General features: G+C 43.4%; 11 pseudogenes; all 11 read right to left on the minus strand.

Annotated features, from left to right (window-relative positions):
• Positions 1-1,001: 1,001 nt before the first annotated feature.
• LOC130286079 (U2 spliceosomal RNA) lies at positions 1,002-1,265 on the minus strand (annotated as a pseudogene).
• Positions 1,266-2,735: 1,470 nt separating this feature from the next.
• Positions 2,736-2,998, minus strand: LOC130288608 (U2 spliceosomal RNA; annotated as a pseudogene).
• Positions 2,999-4,488: 1,490 nt separating this feature from the next.
• On the minus strand, positions 4,489-4,752 carry LOC130286080 (U2 spliceosomal RNA; annotated as a pseudogene).
• Positions 4,753-6,221: 1,469 nt separating this feature from the next.
• Positions 6,222-6,485, minus strand: LOC130286081 (U2 spliceosomal RNA; annotated as a pseudogene).
• A 1,483-nt stretch (positions 6,486-7,968) lies between these two features.
• Positions 7,969-8,232, minus strand: LOC130286082 (U2 spliceosomal RNA; annotated as a pseudogene).
• A 1,488-nt stretch (positions 8,233-9,720) lies between these two features.
• LOC130286083 (U2 spliceosomal RNA) lies at positions 9,721-9,984 on the minus strand (annotated as a pseudogene).
• A 1,478-nt stretch (positions 9,985-11,462) lies between these two features.
• LOC130286084 (U2 spliceosomal RNA) lies at positions 11,463-11,726 on the minus strand (annotated as a pseudogene).
• A 1,482-nt stretch (positions 11,727-13,208) lies between these two features.
• LOC130287904 (U2 spliceosomal RNA) lies at positions 13,209-13,473 on the minus strand (annotated as a pseudogene).
• Positions 13,474-14,943: 1,470 nt separating this feature from the next.
• On the minus strand, positions 14,944-15,207 carry LOC130286086 (U2 spliceosomal RNA; annotated as a pseudogene).
• A 1,483-nt stretch (positions 15,208-16,690) lies between these two features.
• Positions 16,691-16,954, minus strand: LOC130286087 (U2 spliceosomal RNA; annotated as a pseudogene).
• Positions 16,955-18,439: 1,485 nt separating this feature from the next.
• On the minus strand, positions 18,440-18,703 carry LOC130286088 (U2 spliceosomal RNA; annotated as a pseudogene).
• Positions 18,704-19,220: the final 517 nt, after the last annotated feature.

A 19,220-nucleotide genomic window follows, 5' to 3' on the forward strand; every position in this document is an offset into this window, starting at 1 on the left:
GGTGCCGCTGGTGATTCTGGCCTTCTTGGAATCTGTTGGGCCTATGTGTTAGCTCACACATCACTTGGGTATCCATGGTAACTACCACAACATGGTCATCTGCAGTTTACATCTAGCCCGTGGCATTGAATGGCATTTTAAAAGTGCTAAGGGTCCTGGTGCAATAATCCTCCCATGAGGATCAGCCTCAACGGCTTTGTAGATTGCACTCATGTCAGCAACTCCATATACATTTTTTTTTCTTCATGCTTCTTTCTTCATCCTTTTTTCTTTCTGTCATTCAGACTTTCATTCATTCGATCTCTCTCACTCACTTGCTTTAACTCATTTGTTCTCACTCACTCACTCACTCACTCAATCACTCACTCACTCATTCACTCTCACTCACTCTCACTCTCTCACTCACTCGCTCACTAAGTCAGTCTCTCTCTCTCTCTCTCTTTTTCTTTTTATATATATTTTTTTCCGTCTTCTTCTTCTTCTTCTTCTTCTTCTTCTTCTTCTTCTTCAGACCCTGTCATAGCACTAATGCCTTTCCAATACCACCAGCAGATGGAGACACTCCATTGCAACATTGGTTGTGAGCAGCAGTTTCTAAAAACAAATGCCTCATGGCGGATTTCCCATCCATCAATGGATGGTAAATTTTGTTTTTATCATTCACTGACCACAGAAACCAATGCATGGTCAAGCAACAGCAATGACACACCCTTGTGTATAGGCATGAGACCCTCATGTCATTTAACAGGATTCAGCACCACCCACAAGACAGCTACCTGTCATGTCATGTCAAACCTGCACAGGTGTGCTAGATTATTATTATTTAGTTTTATTTTATTTTTTTACACCAATCAGTGTGCAAACATGGTCATTAAAACGCTAAATGAATAGACGTTCATAAACCAGTCAGTGCAACTCATCATTTTGGTCTCCAATTCTCAAACTCAAATTCTCACCCACGGAGGATTAAATGAGAATCTTTCTTGTTTAACACTGGAATGGGGTGGTGCACTGTTCACTACCCGAAGATACTGCCACATCGGGTCAATGCATAGGGCGACAGAAGCAAGCTTCCAAATCAGCTCCCTTTCTCAAAAATCCATTTAATTTATGGTCCCCAGATAGGGAACGTATGTATCAGTATGTGCTCACAAGTCACCCAAGTGCAAGTATTCACACAAAAAAAAACGTGCCTCAGGATGCGATCTGTCGCAAGATCCTTTCTTTTTTTACACTTGATCTAAGCCAAAAGGCCTAGAGGGGATAACCGGGAAAGGGGTGGACCCAACCATGTCCCCTTCATGAGCACTCACATTACTCATAGGAATGGAAGGAAGGCTGGCAGCCAACCAGCCTCCCATACACTTTCTGGGTGGGTGGCAGTCAGCCACCCATACATACATACAGCACAGGCTAAACCCACATCATCACTTAAAAAAAGGACAGGCGACCATTGCACTCTGATGGAGCATTTAGCAATGCAATCCATAGCCTGGCTTTTGCCTGAACCCCCATCACTCCTCCTCTTGCATATAAGACAATATTTCAGATCTGCATATGAAAACAACACGCCTACCTTTGTTGCACATAGCTGCCTGCCTGTCTCTAGTTACCCCACTGGCTGTAGCTGCGTCCCTTCCGACATGGAATAACACCAACTGTAACGATAAACTGAAAATTAACAGTATAAACCTGCATCATTTTGGACTCTGGTATTTGCTGAATCCGGGTGACCTGACAATCGATGGTGGTGCCGCTGGTGATTCTGGCCTTCTTGGAATCTGTTGGGCCTATGTGTTAGCTCACACATCACTTGGGTATCCATGGTAACTACCACAACATGGTCATCTGCAGTTTACATCTAGCCCGTGGCATTGAATGGCATTTTAAAAGTGCTAAGGGTCCTGGTGCAATAATCCTCCCATGAGGATCAGCCTCAACGGCTTTGTAGATTGCACTCATGTCAGCAACTCCATATACATTTTTTTTTCTTCATGCTTCTTTCTTCATCCTTTTTTCTTTCTGTCATTCAGACTTTCATTCATTCGATCTCTCTCACTCACTTGCTTTAACTCATTTGTTCTCACTCACTCACTCACTCACTCAATCACTCACTCACTCATTCACTCTCACTCACTCTCACTCTCTCACTCACTCGCTCACTAAGTCAGTCTCTCTCTCTCTCTCTCTTTTTCTTTTTATATATATTTTTTTCCGTCTTCTTCTTCTTCTTCTTCTTCTTCAGACCCTGTCATAGCACTAATGCCTTTCCAATACCACCAGCAGATGGAGACACTCCATTGCAACATTGGTTGTGAGCAGCAGTTTCTAAAAACAAATGCCTCATGGCGGATTTCCCATCCATCAATGGATGGTAAATTTTGTTTTTATCATTCACTGACCACAGAAACCAATGCATGGTCAAGCAACAGCAATGACACACCCTTGTGTATAGGCATGAGACCCTCATGTCATTTAACAGGATTCAGCACCACCCACAAGACAGCTACCTGTCATGTCATGTCAAACCTGCACAGGTGTGCTAGATTATTATTATTTAGTTTTATTTTATTTTTTTACACCAATCAGTGTGCAAACATGGTCATTAAAACGCTAAATGAATAGACGTTCATAAACCAGTCAGTGCAACTCATCATTTTGGTCTCCAATTCTCAAACTCAAATTCTCACCCACGGAGGATTAAATGAGAATCTTTCTTGTTTAACACTGGAATGGGGTGGTGCACTGTTCACTACCCGAAGATACTGCCACATCGGGTCAATGCATAGGGCGACAGAAGCAAGCTTCCAAATCAGCTCCCTTTCTCAAAAATCCATTTAATTTATGGTCCCCAGATAGGGAACGTATGTATCAGTATGTGCTCACAAGTCACCCAAGTGCAAGTATTCACACAAAAAAAACGTGCCTCAGGATGCGATCTGTCGCAAGATCCTTTCTTTTTTTACACTTGATCTAAGCCAAAAGGCCTAGAGGGGATAACCGGGAAAGGGGTGGACCCAACCATGTCCCCTTCATGAGCACTCACATTACTCATAGGAATGGAAGGAAGGCTGGCAGCCAACCAGCCTCCCATACACTTTCTGGGTGGGTGGCAGTCAGCCACCCATACATACATACAGCACAGGCTAAACCCACATCATCACTTAAAAAAAGGACAGGCGACCATTGCACTCTGATGGAGCATTTAGCAATGCAATCCATAGCCTGGCTTTTGCCTGAACCCCCATCACTCCTCCTCTTGCATATAAGACAATATTTCAGATCTGCATATGAAAACAACACGCCTACCTTTGTTGCACATAGCTGCCTGCCTGTCTCTAGTTACCCCACTGGCTGTAGCTGCGTCCCTTCCGACATGGAATAACACCAACTGTAACGATAAACTGAAAATTAACAGTATAAACCTGCATCATTTTGGACTCTGGTATTTGCTGAATCCGGGTGACCTGACAATCGATGGTGGTGCCGCTGGTGATTCTGGCCTTCTTGGAATCTGTTGGGCCTATGTGTTAGCTCACACATCACTTGGGTATCCATGGTAACTACCACAACATGGTCATCTGCAGTTTACATCTAGCCCGTGGCATTGAATGGCATTTTAAAAGTGCTAAGGGTCCTGGTGCAATAATCCTCCCATGAGGATCAGCCTCAACGGCTTTGTAGATTGCACTCATGTCAGCAACTCCATATACATTTTTTTTTCTTCATGCTTCTTTCTTCATCCTTTTTTCTTTCTGTCATTCAGACTTTCATTCATTCGATCTCTCTCACTCACTTGCTTTAACTCATTTGTTCTCACTCACTCACTCACTCAATCACTCACTCACTCATTCACTCTCACTCACTCTCACTCTCTCACTCACTCGCTCACTAAGTCAGTCTCTCTCTCTCTCTCTCTTTTTCTTTTTATATATATTTTTTTCCGTCTTCTTCTTCTTCTTCTTCTTCTTCTTCTTCTTCTTCTTCTTCTTCTTCAGACCCTGTCATAGCACTAATGCCTTTCCAATAACACCAGCAGATGGAGACACTCCATTGCAACATTGGTTGTGAGCAGCAGTTTCTAAAAACAAATGCCTCATGGCGGATTTCCCATCCATCAATGGATGGTAAATTTTGTTTTTATCATTCACTGACCACAGAAACCAATGCATGGTCAAGCAACAGCAATGACACACCCTTGTGTATAGGCATGAGACCCTCATGTCATTTAACAGGATTCAGCACCACCCACAAGACAGCTACCTGTCATGTCATGTCAAACCTGCACAGGTGTGCTAGATTATTATTATTTAGTTTTATTTTATTTTTTTACACCAATCAGTGTGCAAACATGGTCATTAAAACGCTAAATGAATAGACGTTCATAAACCAGTCAGTGCAACTCATCATTTTGGTCTCCAATTCTCAAACTCAAATTCTCACCCACGGAGGATTAAATGAGAATCTTTCTTGTTTAACACTGGAATGGGGTGGTGCACTGTTCACTACCCGAAGATACTGCCACATCGGGTCAATGCATAGGGCGACAGAAGCAAGCTTCCAAATCAGCTCCCTTTCTCAAAAATCCATTTAATTTATGGTCCCCAGATAGGGAACGTATGTATCAGTATGTGCTCACAAGTCACCCAAGTGCAAGTATTCACACAAAAAAAAACGTGCCTCAGGATGCGATCTGTCGCAAGATCCTTTCTTTTTTTACACTTGATCTAAGCCAAAAGGCCTAGAGGGGATAACCGGGAAAGGGGTGGACCCAACCATGTCCCCTTCATGAGCACTCACATTACTCATAGGAATGGAAGGAAGGCTGGCAGCCAACCAGCCTCCCATACACTTTCTGGGTGGGTGGCAGTCAGCCACCCATACATACATACAGCACAGGCTAAACCCACATCATCACTTAAAAAAAGGACAGGCGACCATTGCACTCTGATGGAGCATTTAGCAATGCAATCCATAGCCTGGCTTTTGCCTGAACCCCCATCACTCCTCCTCTTGCATATAAGACAATATTTCAGATCTGCATATGAAAACAACACGCCTACCTTTGTTGCACATAGCTGCCTGCCTGTCTCTAGTTACCCCACTGGCTGTAGCTGCGTCCCTTCCGACATGGAATAACACCAACTGTAACGATAAACTGAAAATTAACAGTATAAACCTGCATCATTTTGGACTCTGGTATTTGCTGAATCCGGGTGACCTGACAATCGATGGTGGTGCCGCTGGTGATTCTGGCCTTCTTGGAATCTGTTGGGCCTATGTGTTAGCTCACACATCACTTGGGTATCCATGGTAACTACCACAACATGGTCATCTGCAGTTTACATCTAGCCCGTGGCATTGAATGGCATTTTAAAAGTGCTAAGGGTCCTGGTGCAATAATCCTCCCATGAGGATCAGCCTCAACGGCTTTGTAGATTGCACTCATGTCAGCAACTCCATATACATTTTTTTTTCTTCATGCTTCTTTCTTCATCCTTTTTTCTTTCTGTCATTCAGACTTTCATTCATTCGATCTCTCTCACTCACTTGCTTTAACTCATTTGTTCTCACTCACTCACTCACTCAATCACTCACTCACTCATTCACTCTCACTCACTCTCACTCTCTCACTCACTCGCTCACTAAGTCAGTCTCTCTCTCTCTCTCTCTTTTTCTTTTTATATATATTTTTTTCCGTCTTCTTCTTCTTCTTCTTCTTCTTCTTCAGACCCTGTCATAGCACTAATGCCTTTCCAATACCACCAGCAGATGGAGACACTCCATTGCAACATTGGTTGTGAGCAGCAGTTTCTAAAAACAAATGCCTCATGGCGGATTTCCCATCCATCAATGGATGGTAAATTTTGTTTTTATCATTCACTGACCACAGAAACCAATGCATGGTCAAGCAACAGCAATGACACACCCTTGTGTATAGGCATGAGACCCTCATGTCATTTAACAGGATTCAGCACCACCCACAAGACAGCTACCTGTCATGTCATGTCAAACCTGCACAGGTGTGCTAGATTATTATTATTTAGTTTTATTTTATTTTTTTACACCAATCAGTGTGCAAACATGGTCATTAAAACGCTAAATGAATAGACGTTCATAAACCAGTCAGTGCAACTCATCATTTTGGTCTCCAATTCTCAAACTCAAATTCTCACCCACGGAGGATTAAATGAGAATCTTTCTTGTTTAACACTGGAATGGGGTGGTGCACTGTTCACTACCCGAAGATACTGCCACATCGGGTCAATGCATAGGGCGACAGAAGCAAGCTTCCAAATCAGCTCCCTTTCTCAAAAATCCATTTAATTTATGGTCCCCAGATAGGGAACGTATGTATCAGTATGTGCTCACAAGTCACCCAAGTGCAAGTATTCACACAAAAAAAAACGTGCCTCAGGATGCGATCTGTCGCAAGATCCTTTCTTTTTTTACACTTGATCTAAGCCAAAAGGCCTAGAGGGGATAACCGGGAAAGGGGTGGACCCAACCATGTCCCCTTCATGAGCACTCACATTACTCATAGGAATGGAAGGAAGGCTGGCAGCCAACCAGCCTCCCATACACTTTCTGGGTGGGTGGCAGTCAGCCACCCATACATACATACAGCACAGGCTAAACCCACATCATCACTTAAAAAAAGGACAGGCGACCATTGCACTCTGATGGAGCATTTAGCAATGCAATCCATAGCCTGGCTTTTGCCTGAACCCCCATCACTCCTCCTCTTGCATATAAGACAATATTTCAGATCTGCATATGAAAACAACACGCCTACCTTTGTTGCACATAGCTGCCTGCCTGTCTCTAGTTACCCCACTGGCTGTAGCTGCGTCCCTTCCGACATGGAATAACACCAACTGTAACGATAAACTGAAAATTAACAGTATAAACCTGCATCATTTTGGACTCTGGTATTTGCTGAATCCGGGTGACCTGACAATCGATGGTGGTGCCGCTGGTGATTCTGGCCTTCTTGGAATCTGTTGGGCCTATGTGTTAGCTCACACATCACTTGGGTATCCATGGTAACTACCACAACATGGTCATCTGCAGTTTACATCTAGCCCGTGGCATTGAATGGCATTTTAAAAGTGCTAAGGGTCCTGGTGCAATAATCCTCCCATGAGGATCAGCCTCAACGGCTTTGTAGATTGCACTCATGTCAGCAACTCCATATACATTTTTTTTTCTTCATGCTTCTTTCTTCATCCTTTTTTCTTTCTGTCATTCAGACTTTCATTCATTCGATCTCTCTCACTCACTTGCTTTAACTCATTTGTTCTCACTCACTCACTCACTCACTCACTCAATCACTCACTCACTCATTCACTCTCACTCACTCTCACTCTCTCACTCACTCGCTCACTAAGTCAGTCTCTCTCTCTCTCTCTCTTTTTCTTTTTATATATATTTTTTTCCGTCTTCTTCTTCTTCTTCTTCTTCTTCTTCTTCTTCAGACCCTGTCATAGCACTAATGCCTTTCCAATACCACCAGCAGATGGAGACACTCCATTGCAACATTGGTTGTGAGCAGCAGTTTCTAAAAACAAATGCCTCATGGCGGATTTCCCATCCATCAATGGATGGTAAATTTTGTTTTTATCATTCACTGACCACAGAAACCAATGCATGGTCAAGCAACAGCAATGACACACCCTTGTGTATAGGCATGAGACCCTCATGTCATTTAACAGGATTCAGCACCACCCACAAGACAGCTACCTGTCATGTCATGTCAAACCTGCACAGGTGTGCTAGATTATTATTATTTAGTTTTATTTTATTTTTTTACACCAATCAGTGTGCAAACATGGTCATTAAAACGCTAAATGAATAGACGTTCATAAACCAGTCAGTGCAACTCATCATTTTGGTCTCCAATTCTCAAACTCAAATTCTCACCCACGGAGGATTAAATGAGAATCTTTCTTGTTTAACACTGGAATGGGGTGGTGCACTGTTCACTACCCGAAGATACTGCCACATCGGGTCAATGCATAGGGCGACAGAAGCAAGCTTCCAAATCAGCTCCCTTTCTCAAAAATCCATTTAATTTATGGTCCCCAGATAGGGAACGTATGTATCAGTATGTGCTCACAAGTCACCCAAGTGCAAGTATTCACACAAAAAAAAACGTGCCTCAGGATGCGATCTGTCGCAAGATCCTTTCTTTTTTTACACTTGATCTAAGCCAAAAGGCCTAGAGGGGATAACCGGGAAAGGGGTGGACCCAACCATGTCCCCTTCATGAGCACTCACATTACTCATAGGAATGGAAGGAAGGCTGGCAGCCAACCAGCCTCCCATACACTTTCTGGGTGGGTGGCAGTCAGCCACCCATACATACATACAGCACAGGCTAAACCCACATCATCACTTAAAAAAAGGACAGGCGACCATTGCACTCTGATGGAGCATTTAGCAATGCAATCCATAGCCTGGCTTTTGCCTGAACCCCCATCACTCCTCCTCTTGCATATAAGACAATATTTCAGATCTGCATATGAAAACAACACGCCTACCTTTGTTGCACATAGCTGCCTGCCTGTCTCTAGTTACCCCACTGGCTGTAGCTGCGTCCCTTCCGACATGGAATAACACCAACTGTAACGATAAACTGAAAATTAACAGTATAAACCTGCATCATTTTGGACTCTGGTATTTGCTGAATCCGGGTGACCTGACAATCGATGGTGGTGCCGCTGGTGATTCTGGCCTTCTTGGAATCTGTTGGGCCTATGTGTTAGCTCACACATCACTTGGGTATCCATGGTAACTACCACAACATGGTCATCTGCAGTTTACATCTAGCCCGTGGCATTGAATGGCATTTTAAAAGTGCTAAGGGTCCTGGTGCAATAATCCTCCCATGAGGATCAGCCTCAACGGCTTTGTAGATTGCACTCATGTCAGCAACTCCATATACATTTTTTTTTCTTCATGCTTCTTTCTTCATCCTTTTTTCTTTCTGTCATTCAGACTTTCATTCATTCGATCTCTCTCACTCACTTGCTTTAACTCATTTGTTCTCACTCACTCACTCACTCACTCAATCACTCACTCACTCATTCACTCTCACTCACTCTCACTCTCTCACTCACTCGCTCACTAAGTCAGTCTCTCTCTCTCTCTCTCTTTTTCTTTTTATATATATTTTTTTCCGTCTTCTTCTTCTTCTTCTTCTTCTTCTTCTTCTTCTTCTTCTTCAGACCCTGTCATAGCACTAATGCCTTTCCAATACCACCAGCAGATGGAGACACTCCATTGCAACATTGGTTGTGAGCAGCAGTTTCTAAAAACAAATGCCTCATGGCGGATTTCCCATCCATCAATGGATGGTAAATTTTGTTTTTATCATTCACTGACCACAGAAACCAATGCATGGTCAAGCAACAGCAATGACACACCCTTGTGTATAGGCATGAGACCCTCATGTCATTTAACAGGATTCAGCACCACCCACAAGACAGCTACCTGTCATGTCATGTCAAACCTGCACAGGTGTGCTAGATTATTATTATTTAGTTTTATTTTATTTTTTTACACCAATCAGTGTGCAAACATGGTCATTAAAACGCTAAATGAATAGACGTTCATAAACCAGTCAGTGCAACTCATCATTTTGGTCTCCAATTCTCAAACTCAAATTCTCACCCACGGAGGATTAAATGAGAATCTTTCTTGTTTAACACTGGAATGGGGTGGTGCACTGTTCACTACCCGAAGATACTGCCACATCGGGTCAATGCATAGGGCGACAGAAGCAAGCTTCCAAATCAGCTCCCTTTCTCAAAAATCCATTTAATTTATGGTCCCCAGATAGGGAACGTATGTATCAGTATGTGCTCACAAGTCACCCAAGTGCAAGTATTCACACAAAAAAAAACGTGCCTCAGGATGCGATCTGTCGCAAGATCCTTTCTTTTTTTACACTTGATCTAAGCCAAAAGGCCTAGAGGGGATAACCGGGAAAGGGGTGGACCCAACCATGTCCCCTTCATGAGCACTCACATTACTCATAGGAATGGAAGGAAGGCTGGCAGCCAACCAGCCTCCCATACACTTTCTGGGTGGGTGGCAGTCAGCCACCCATACATACATACAGCACAGGCTAAACCCACATCATCACTTAAAAAAAGGACAGGCGACCATTGCACTCTGATGGAGCATTTAGCAATGCAATCCATAGCCTGGCTTTTGCCTGAACCCCCATCACTCCTCCTCTTGCATATAAGACAATATTTCAGATCTGCATATGAAAACAACACGCCTACCTTTGTTGCACATAGCTGCCTGCCTGTCTCTAGTTACCCCACTGGCTGTAGCTGCGTCCCTTCCGACATGGAATAACACCAACTGTAACGATAAACTGAAAATTAACAGTATAAACCTGCATCATTTTGGACTCTGGTATTTGCTGAATCCGGGTGACCTGACAATCGATGGTGGTGCCGCTGGTGATTCTGGCCTTCTTGGAATCTGTTGGGCCTATGTGTTAGCTCACACATCACTTGGGTATCCATGGTAACTACCACAACATGGTCATCTGCAGTTTACATCTAGCCCGTGGCATTGAATGGCATTTTAAAAGTGCTAAGGGTCCTGGTGCAATAATCCTCCCATGAGGATCAGCCTCAACGGCTTTGTAGATTGCACTCATGTCAGCAACTCCATATACATTTTTTTTTCTTCATGCTTCTTTCTTCATCCTTTTTTCTTTCTGTCATTCAGACTTTCATTCATTCGATCTCTCTCACTCACTTGCTTTAACTCATTTGTTCTCACTCACTCACTCACTCACTCACTCAATCACTCACTCACTCATTCACTCTCACTCACTCTCACTCTCTCACTCACTCGCTCACTAAGTCAGTCTCTCTCTCTCTCTCTCTTTTTCTTTTTATATATATTTTTTGTCTCTCTTCTTCTTCTTCTTCTTCTTCTTCTTCAGACCCTGTCATAGCACTAATGCCTTTCCAATACCACCAGCAGATGGAGACACTCCATTGCAACATTGGTTGTGAGCAGCAGTTTCTAAAAACAAATGCCTCATGGCGGATTTCCCATCCATCAATGGATGGTAAATTTTGTTTTTATCATTCACTGACCACAGAAACCAATGCATGGTCAAGCAACAGCAATGACACACCCTTGTGTATAGGCATGAGACCCTCATGTCATTTAACAGGATTCAGCACCACCCACAAGACAGCTACCTGTCATGTCATGTCAAACCTGCACAGGTGTGCTAGATTATTATTATTTAGTTTTATTTTATTTTTTTACACCAATCAGTGTGCAAACATGGTCATTAAAACGCTAAATGAATAGACGTTCATAAACCAGTCAGTGCAACTCATCATTTTGGTCTCCAATTCTCAAACTCAAATTCTCACCCACGGAGGATTAAATGAGAATCTTTCTTGTTTAACACTGGAATGGGGTGGTGCACTGTTCACTACCCGAAGATACTGCCACATCGGGTCAATGCATAGGGCGACAGAAGCAAGCTTCCAAATCAGCTCCCTTTCTCAAAAATCCATTTAATTTATGGTCCCCAGATAGGGAACGTATGTATCAGTATGTGCTCACAAGTCACCCAAGTGCAAGTATTCACACAAAAAAAAACGTGCCTCAGGATGCGATCTGTCGCAAGATCCTTTCTTTTTTTACACTTGATCTAAGCCAAAAGGCCTAGAGGGGATAACCGGGAAAGGGGTGGACCCAACCATGTCCCCTTCATGAGCACTCACATTACTCATAGGAATGGAAGGAAGGCTGGCAGCCAACCAGCCTCCCATACACTTTCTGGGTGGGTGGCAGTCAGCCACCCATACATACATACAGCACAGGCTAAACCCACATCATCACTTAAAAAAAGGACAGGCGACCATTGCACTCTGATGGAGCATTTAGCAATGCAATCCATAGCCTGGCTTTTGCCTGAACCCCCATCACTCCTCCTCTTGCATATAAGACAATATTTCAGATCTGCATATGAAAACAACACGCCTACCTTTGTTGCACATAGCTGCCTGCCTGTCTCTAGTTACCCCACTGGCTGTAGCTGCGTCCCTTCCGACATGGAATAACACCAACTGTAACGATAAACTGAAAATTAACAGTATAAACCTGCATCATTTTGGACTCTGGTATTTGCTGAATCCGGGTGACCTGACAATCGATGGTGGTGCCGCTGGTGATTCTGGCCTTCTTGGAATCTGTTGGGCCTATGTGTTAGCTCACACATCACTTGGGTATCCATGGTAACTACCACAACATGGTCATCTGCAGTTTACATCTAGCCCGTGGCATTGAATGGCATTTTAAAAGTGCTAAGGGTCCTGGTGCAATAATCCTCCCATGAGGATCAGCCTCAACGGCTTTGTAGATTGCACTCATGTCAGCAACTCCATATACATTTTTTTTTCTTCATGCTTCTTTCTTCATCCTTTTTTCTTTCTGTCATTCAGACTTTCATTCATTCGATCTCTCTCACTCACTTGCTTTAACTCATTTGTTCTCACTCACTCACTCACTCACTCAATCACTCACTCACTCATTCACTCTCACTCACTCTCACTCTCTCACTCACTCGCTCACTAAGTCAGTCTTTCTCTCTCTCTCTCTTTTTCTTTTTATATATATTTTTTTCCGTCTTCTTCTTCTTCTTCTTCTTCTTCTTCTTCTTCTTCAGACCCTGTCATAGCACTAATGCCTTTCCAATACCACCAGCAGATGGAGACACTCCATTGCAACATTGGTTGTGAGCAGCAGTTTCTAAAAACAAATGCCTCATGGCGGATTTCCCATCCATCAATGGATGGTAAATTTTGTTTTTATCATTCACTGACCACAGAAACCAATGCATGGTCAAGCAACAGCAATGACACACCCTTGTGTATAGGCATGAGACCCTCATGTCATTTAACAGGATTCAGCACCACCCACAAGACAGCTACCTGTCATATCATGTCAAACCTGCACAGGTGTGCTAGATTATTATTATTTAGTTTTATTTTATTTTTTTACACCAATCAGTGTGCAAACATGGTCATTAAAACGCTAAATGAATAGACGTTCATAAACCAGTCAGTGCAACTCATCATTTTGGTCTCCAATTCTCAAACTCAAATTCTCACCCACGGAGGATTAAATGAGAATCTTTCTTGTTTAACACTGGAATGGGGTGGTGCACTGTTCACTACCCGAAGATACTGCCACATCGGGTCAATGCATAGGGCGACAGAAGCAAGCTTCCAAATCAGCTCCCTTTCTCAAAAATCCATTTAATTTATGGTCCCCAGATAGGGAACGTATGTATCAGTATGTGCTCACAAGTCACCCAAGTGCAAGTATTCACACAAAAAAAAAACGTGCCTCAGGATGCGATCTGTCGCAAGATCCTTTCTTTTTTTACACTTGATCTAAGCCAAAAGGCCTAGAGGGGATAACCGGGAAAGGGGTGGACCCAACCATGTCCCCTTCATGAGCACTCACATTACTCATAGGAATGGAAGGAAGGCTGGCAGCCAACCAGCCTCCCATACACTTTCTGGGTGGGTGGCAGTCAGCCACCCATACATACATACAGCACAGGCTAAACCCACATCATCACTTAAAAAAAGGACAGGCGACCATTGCACTCTGATGGAGCATTTAGCAATGCAATCCATAGCCTGGCTTTTGCCTGAACCCCCATCACTCCTCCTCTTGCATATAAGACAATATTTCAGATCTGCATATGAAAACAACACGCCTACCTTTGTTGCACATAGCTGCCTGCCTGTCTCTAGTTACCCCACTGGCTGTAGCTGCGTCCCTTCCGACATGGAATAACACCAACTGTAACGATAAACTGAAAATTAACAGTATAAACCTGCATCATTTTGGACTCTGGTATTTGCTGAATCCGGGTGACCTGACAATCGATGGTGGTGCCGCTGGTGATTCTGGCCTTCTTGGAATCTGTTGGGCCTATGTGTTAGCTCACACATCACTTGGGTATCCATGGTAACTACCACAACATGGTCATCTGCAGTTTACATCTAGCCCGTGGCATTGAATGGCATTTTAAAAGTGCTAAGGGTCCTGGTGCAATAATCCTCCCATGAGGATCAGCCTCAACGGCTTTGTAGATTGCACTCATGTCAGCAACTCCATATACATTTTTTTTTCTTCATGCTTCTTTCTTCATCCTTTTTTCTTTCTGTCATTCAGACTTTCATTCATTCGATCTCTCTCACTCACTTGCTTTAACTCATTTGTTCTCACTCACTCACTCACTCACTCAATCACTCACTCACTCATTCACTCTCACTCACTCTCACTCTCTCACTCACTCGCTCACTAAGTCAGTCTCTCTCTCTCTCTCTCTTTTTCTTTTTATATATATTTTTTTCCGTCTTCTTCTTCTTCTTCTTCTTCTTCAGACCCTGTCATAGCACTAATGCCTTTCCAATACCACCAGCAGATGGAGACACTCCATTGCAACATTGGTTGTGAGCAGCAGTTTCTAAAAACAAATGCCTCATGGCGGATTTCCCATCCATCAATGGATGGTAAATTTTGTTTTTATCATTCACTGACCACAGAAACCAATGCATGGTCAAGCAACAGCAATGACACACCCTTGTGTATAGGCATGAGACCCTCATGTCATTTAACAGGATTCAGCACCACCCACAAGACAGCTACCTGTCATGTCATGTCAAACCTGCACAGGTGTGCTAGATTATTATTATTTAGTTTTATTTTATTTTTTTACACCAATCAGTGTGCAAACATGGTCATTAAAACGCTAAATGAATAGACGTTCATAAACCAGTCAGTGCAACTCATCATTTTGGTCTCCAATTCTCAAACTCAAATTCTCACCCACGGAGGATTAAATGAGAATCTTTCTTGTTTAACACTGGAATGGGGTGGTGCACTGTTCACTACCCGAAGATACTGCCACATCGGGTCAATGCATAGGGCGACAGAAGCAAGCTTCCAAATCAGCTCCCTTTCTCAAAAATCCATTTAATTTATGGTCCCCAGATAGGGAACGTATGTATCAGTATGTGCTCACAAGTCACCCAAGTGCAAGTATTCACACAAAAAAAAACGTGCCTCAGGATGCGATCTGTCGCAAGATCCTTTCTTTTTTTACACTTGATCTAAGCCAAAAGGCCTAGAGGGGATAACCGGGAAAGGGGTGGACCCAACCATGTCCCCTTCATGAGCACTCACATTACTCATAGGAATGGAAGGAAGGCTGGCAGCCAACCAGCCTCCCATACACTTTCTGGGTGGGTGGCAGTCAGCCACCCATACATACATACAGCACAGGCTAAACCCACATCATCACTTAAAAAAAGGACAGGCGACCATTGCACTCTGATGGAGCATTTAGCAATGCAATCCATAGCCTGGCTTTTGCCTGAACCCCCATCACTCCTCCTCTTGCATATAAGACAATATTTCAGATCTGCATATGAAAACAACACGCCTACCTTTGTTGCACATAGCTGCCTGCCTGTCTCTAGTTACCCCACTGGCTGTAGCTGCGTCCCTTCCGACATGGAATAACACCAACTGTAACGATAAACTGAAAATTAACAGTATAAACCTGCATCATTTTGGACTCTGGTATTTGCTGAATCCGGGTGACCTGACAATCGATGGTGGTGCCGCTGGTGATTCTGGCCTTCTTGGAATCTGTTGGGCCTATGTGTTAGCTCACACATCACTTGGGTATCCATGGTAACTACCACAACATGGTCATCTGCAGTTTACATCTAGCCCGTGGCATTGAATGGCATTTTAAAAGTGCTAAGGGTCCTGGTGCAATAATCCTCCCATGAGGATCAGCCTCAACGGCTTTGTAGATTGCACTCATGTCAGCAACTCCATATACATTTTTTTTTCTTCATGCTTCTTTCTTCATCCTTTTTTCTTTCTGTCATTCAGACTTTCATTCATTCGATCTCTCTCACTCACTTGCTTTAACTCATTTGTTCTCACTCACTCACTCACTCACTCACTCAATCACTCACTCACTCATTCACTCTCACTCACTCTCACTCTCTCACTCACTCGCTCACTAAGTCAGTCTCTCTCTCTCTCTCTCTTTTTCTTTTTATATATATTTTTTTCCGTCTTCTTCTTCTTCTTCTTCTTCTTCTTCTTCTTCAGACCCTGTCATAGCACTAATGCCTTTCCAATACCACCAGCAGATGGAGACACTCCATTGCAACATTGGTTGTGAGCAGCAGTTTCTAAAAACAAATGCCTCATGGCGGATTTCCCATCCATCAATGGATGGTAAATTTTGTTTTTATCATTCACTGACCACAGAAACCAATGCATGGTCAAGCAACAGCAATGACACACCCTTGTGTATAGGCATGAGACCCTCATGTCATTTAACAGGATTCAGCACCACCCACAAGACAGCTACCTGTCATGTCATGTCAAACCTGCACAGGTGTGCTAGATTATTATTATTTAGTTTTATTTTATTTTTTTACACCAATCAGTGTGCAAACATGGTCATTAAAACGCTAAATGAATAGACGTTCATAAACCAGTCAGTGCAACTCATCATTTTGGTCTCCAATTCTCAAACTCAAATTCTCACCCACGGAGGATTAAATGAGAATCTTTCTTGTTTAACACTGGAATGGGGTGGTGCACTGTTCACTACCCGAAGATACTGCCACATCGGGTCAATGCATAGGGCGACAGAAGCAAGCTTCCAAATCAGCTCCCTTTCTCAAAAATCCATTTAATTTATGGTCCCCAGATAGGGAACGTATGTATCAGTATGTGCTCACAAGTCACCCAAGTGCAAGTATTCACACAAAAAAAAACGTGCCTCAGGATGCGATCTGTCGCAAGATCCTTTCTTTTTTTACACTTGATCTAAGCCAAAAGGCCTAGAGGGGATAACCGGGAAAGGGGTGGACCCAACCATGTCCCCTTCATGAGCACTCACATTACTCATAGGAATGGAAGGAAGGCTGGCAGCCAACCAGCCTCCCATACACTTTCTGGGTGGGTGGCAGTCAGCCACCCATACATACATACAGCACAGGCTAAACCCACATCATCACTTAAAAAAAGGACAGGCGACCATTGCACTCTGATGGAGCATTTAGCAATGCAATCCATAGCCTGGCTTTTGCCTGAACCCCCATCACTCCTCCTCTTGCATATAAGACAATATTTCAGATCTGCATATGAAAACAACACGCCTACCTTTGTTGCACATAGCTGCCTGCCTGTCTCTAGTTACCCCACTGGCTGTAGCTGCGTCCCTTCCGACATGGAATAACACCAACTGTAACGATAAACTGAAAATTAACAGTATAAACCTGCATCATTTTGGACTCTGGTATTTGCTGAATCCGGGTGACCTGACAATCGATGGTGGTGCCGCTGGTGATTCTGGCCTTCTTGGAATCTGTTGGGCCTATGTGTTAGCTCACACATCACTTGGGTATCCATGGTAACTACCACAACATGGTCATCTGCAGTTTACATCTAGCCCGTGGCATTGAATGGCATTTTAAAAGTGCTAAGGGTCCTGGTGCAATAATCCTCCCATGAGGATCAGCCTCAACGGCTTTGTAGATTGCACTCATGTCAGCAACTCCATATACATTTTTTTTTCTTCATGCTTCTTTATTCATCCTTTTTTCTTTCTGTCATTCAGACTTTCATTCATTCGATCTCTCTCACTCACTTGCTTTAACTCATTTGTTCTCACTCACTCACTCACTCACTCAATCACTCACTCACTCATTCACTCTCACTCACTCTCACTCTCTCACTCACTCGCTCACTAAGTCAGTCTCTCTCTCTCTCTCTCTTTTTCTTTTTATATATATTTTTTTCCGTCTTCTTCTTCTTCATCTTCTTCTTCTTCTTCTTCTTCTTCAGACCCTGTCATAGCACTAATGCCTTTCCAATACCACCAGCAGATGGAGACACTCCATTGCAACATTGGTTGTGAGCAGCAGTTTCTAAAAACAAATGCCTCATGGCGGATTTCCCATCCATCAATGGATGGTAAATTTTGTTTTTATCATTCACTGACCACAGAAACCAATGCATGGTCAAGCAACAGCAATGACACACCCTTGTGTATAGGCATGAGACCCTCATGTCATTTAACAGGATTCAGCACCACCCACAAGACAGCTACCTGTCATGTCATGTCAAACCTGCACAGGTGTGCTAGATTATTATTATTTAGTTTTATTTTATTTTTTTACACCAATCAGTGTGCAAACATGGTCATTAAAACGCTAAATGAATAGACGTTCATAAACCAGTCAGTGCAACTCATCATTTTGGTCTCCAATTCTCAAACTCAAATTCTCACCCACGGAGGATTAAATGAGAATCTTTCTTGTTTAACACTGGAATGGGGTGGTGCACTGTTCACTACCCGAAGATACTGCCACATCGGGTCAATGCATAGGGCGACAGAAGCAAGCTTCCAAATCAGCTCCCTTTCTCAAAAATCCATTTAATTTATGGTCCCCAGATAGGGAACGTATGTATCAGTATGTGCTCACAAGTCACCCAAGTGCAAGTATTCACACAAAAAAAAACGTGCCTCAGGATGCGATCTGTCGCAAGATCCTTTCTTTTTTTACACTTGATCTAAGCCAAAAGGCCTAGAGGGGATAACCGGGAAAGGGGTGGACCCAACCATGTCCCCTTCATGAGCACTCACATTACTCATAGGAATGGAAGGAAGGCTGGCAGCCAACCAGCCTCCCATACACTTTCTGGGTGGGTGGCAGTCAGCCACCCATACATACATACAGCACAGGCTAAACCCACATCATCACTTAAAAAAAGGACAGGCGACCATTGCACTCTGATGGAGCATTTAGCAATGCAATCCATAGCCTGGCTTTTGCCTGAACCCCCATCACTCCTCCTCTTGCATATAAGACAATATTTCAGATCTGCATATGAAAACAACACGCCTACCTTTGTTGCACATAGCTGCCTGCCTGTCTCTAGTTACCCCACTGGCTGTAGCTGCGTCCCTTCCGACATGGAATAACACCAACTGTAACGATAAACTGAAAATTAACAGTATAAACCTGCATCATTTTGGACTCTGGTATTTGCTGAATCCGGGTGACCTGACAATCGATGGTGGTGCCGCTGGTGATTCTGGCCTTCTTGGAATC

This window comes from Hyla sarda, chromosome 8, assembly GCF_029499605.1.
Source record: "Hyla sarda isolate aHylSar1 chromosome 8, aHylSar1.hap1, whole genome shotgun sequence".
Classification (NCBI taxonomy): domain Eukaryota; kingdom Metazoa; phylum Chordata; class Amphibia; order Anura; family Hylidae; genus Hyla; species Hyla sarda.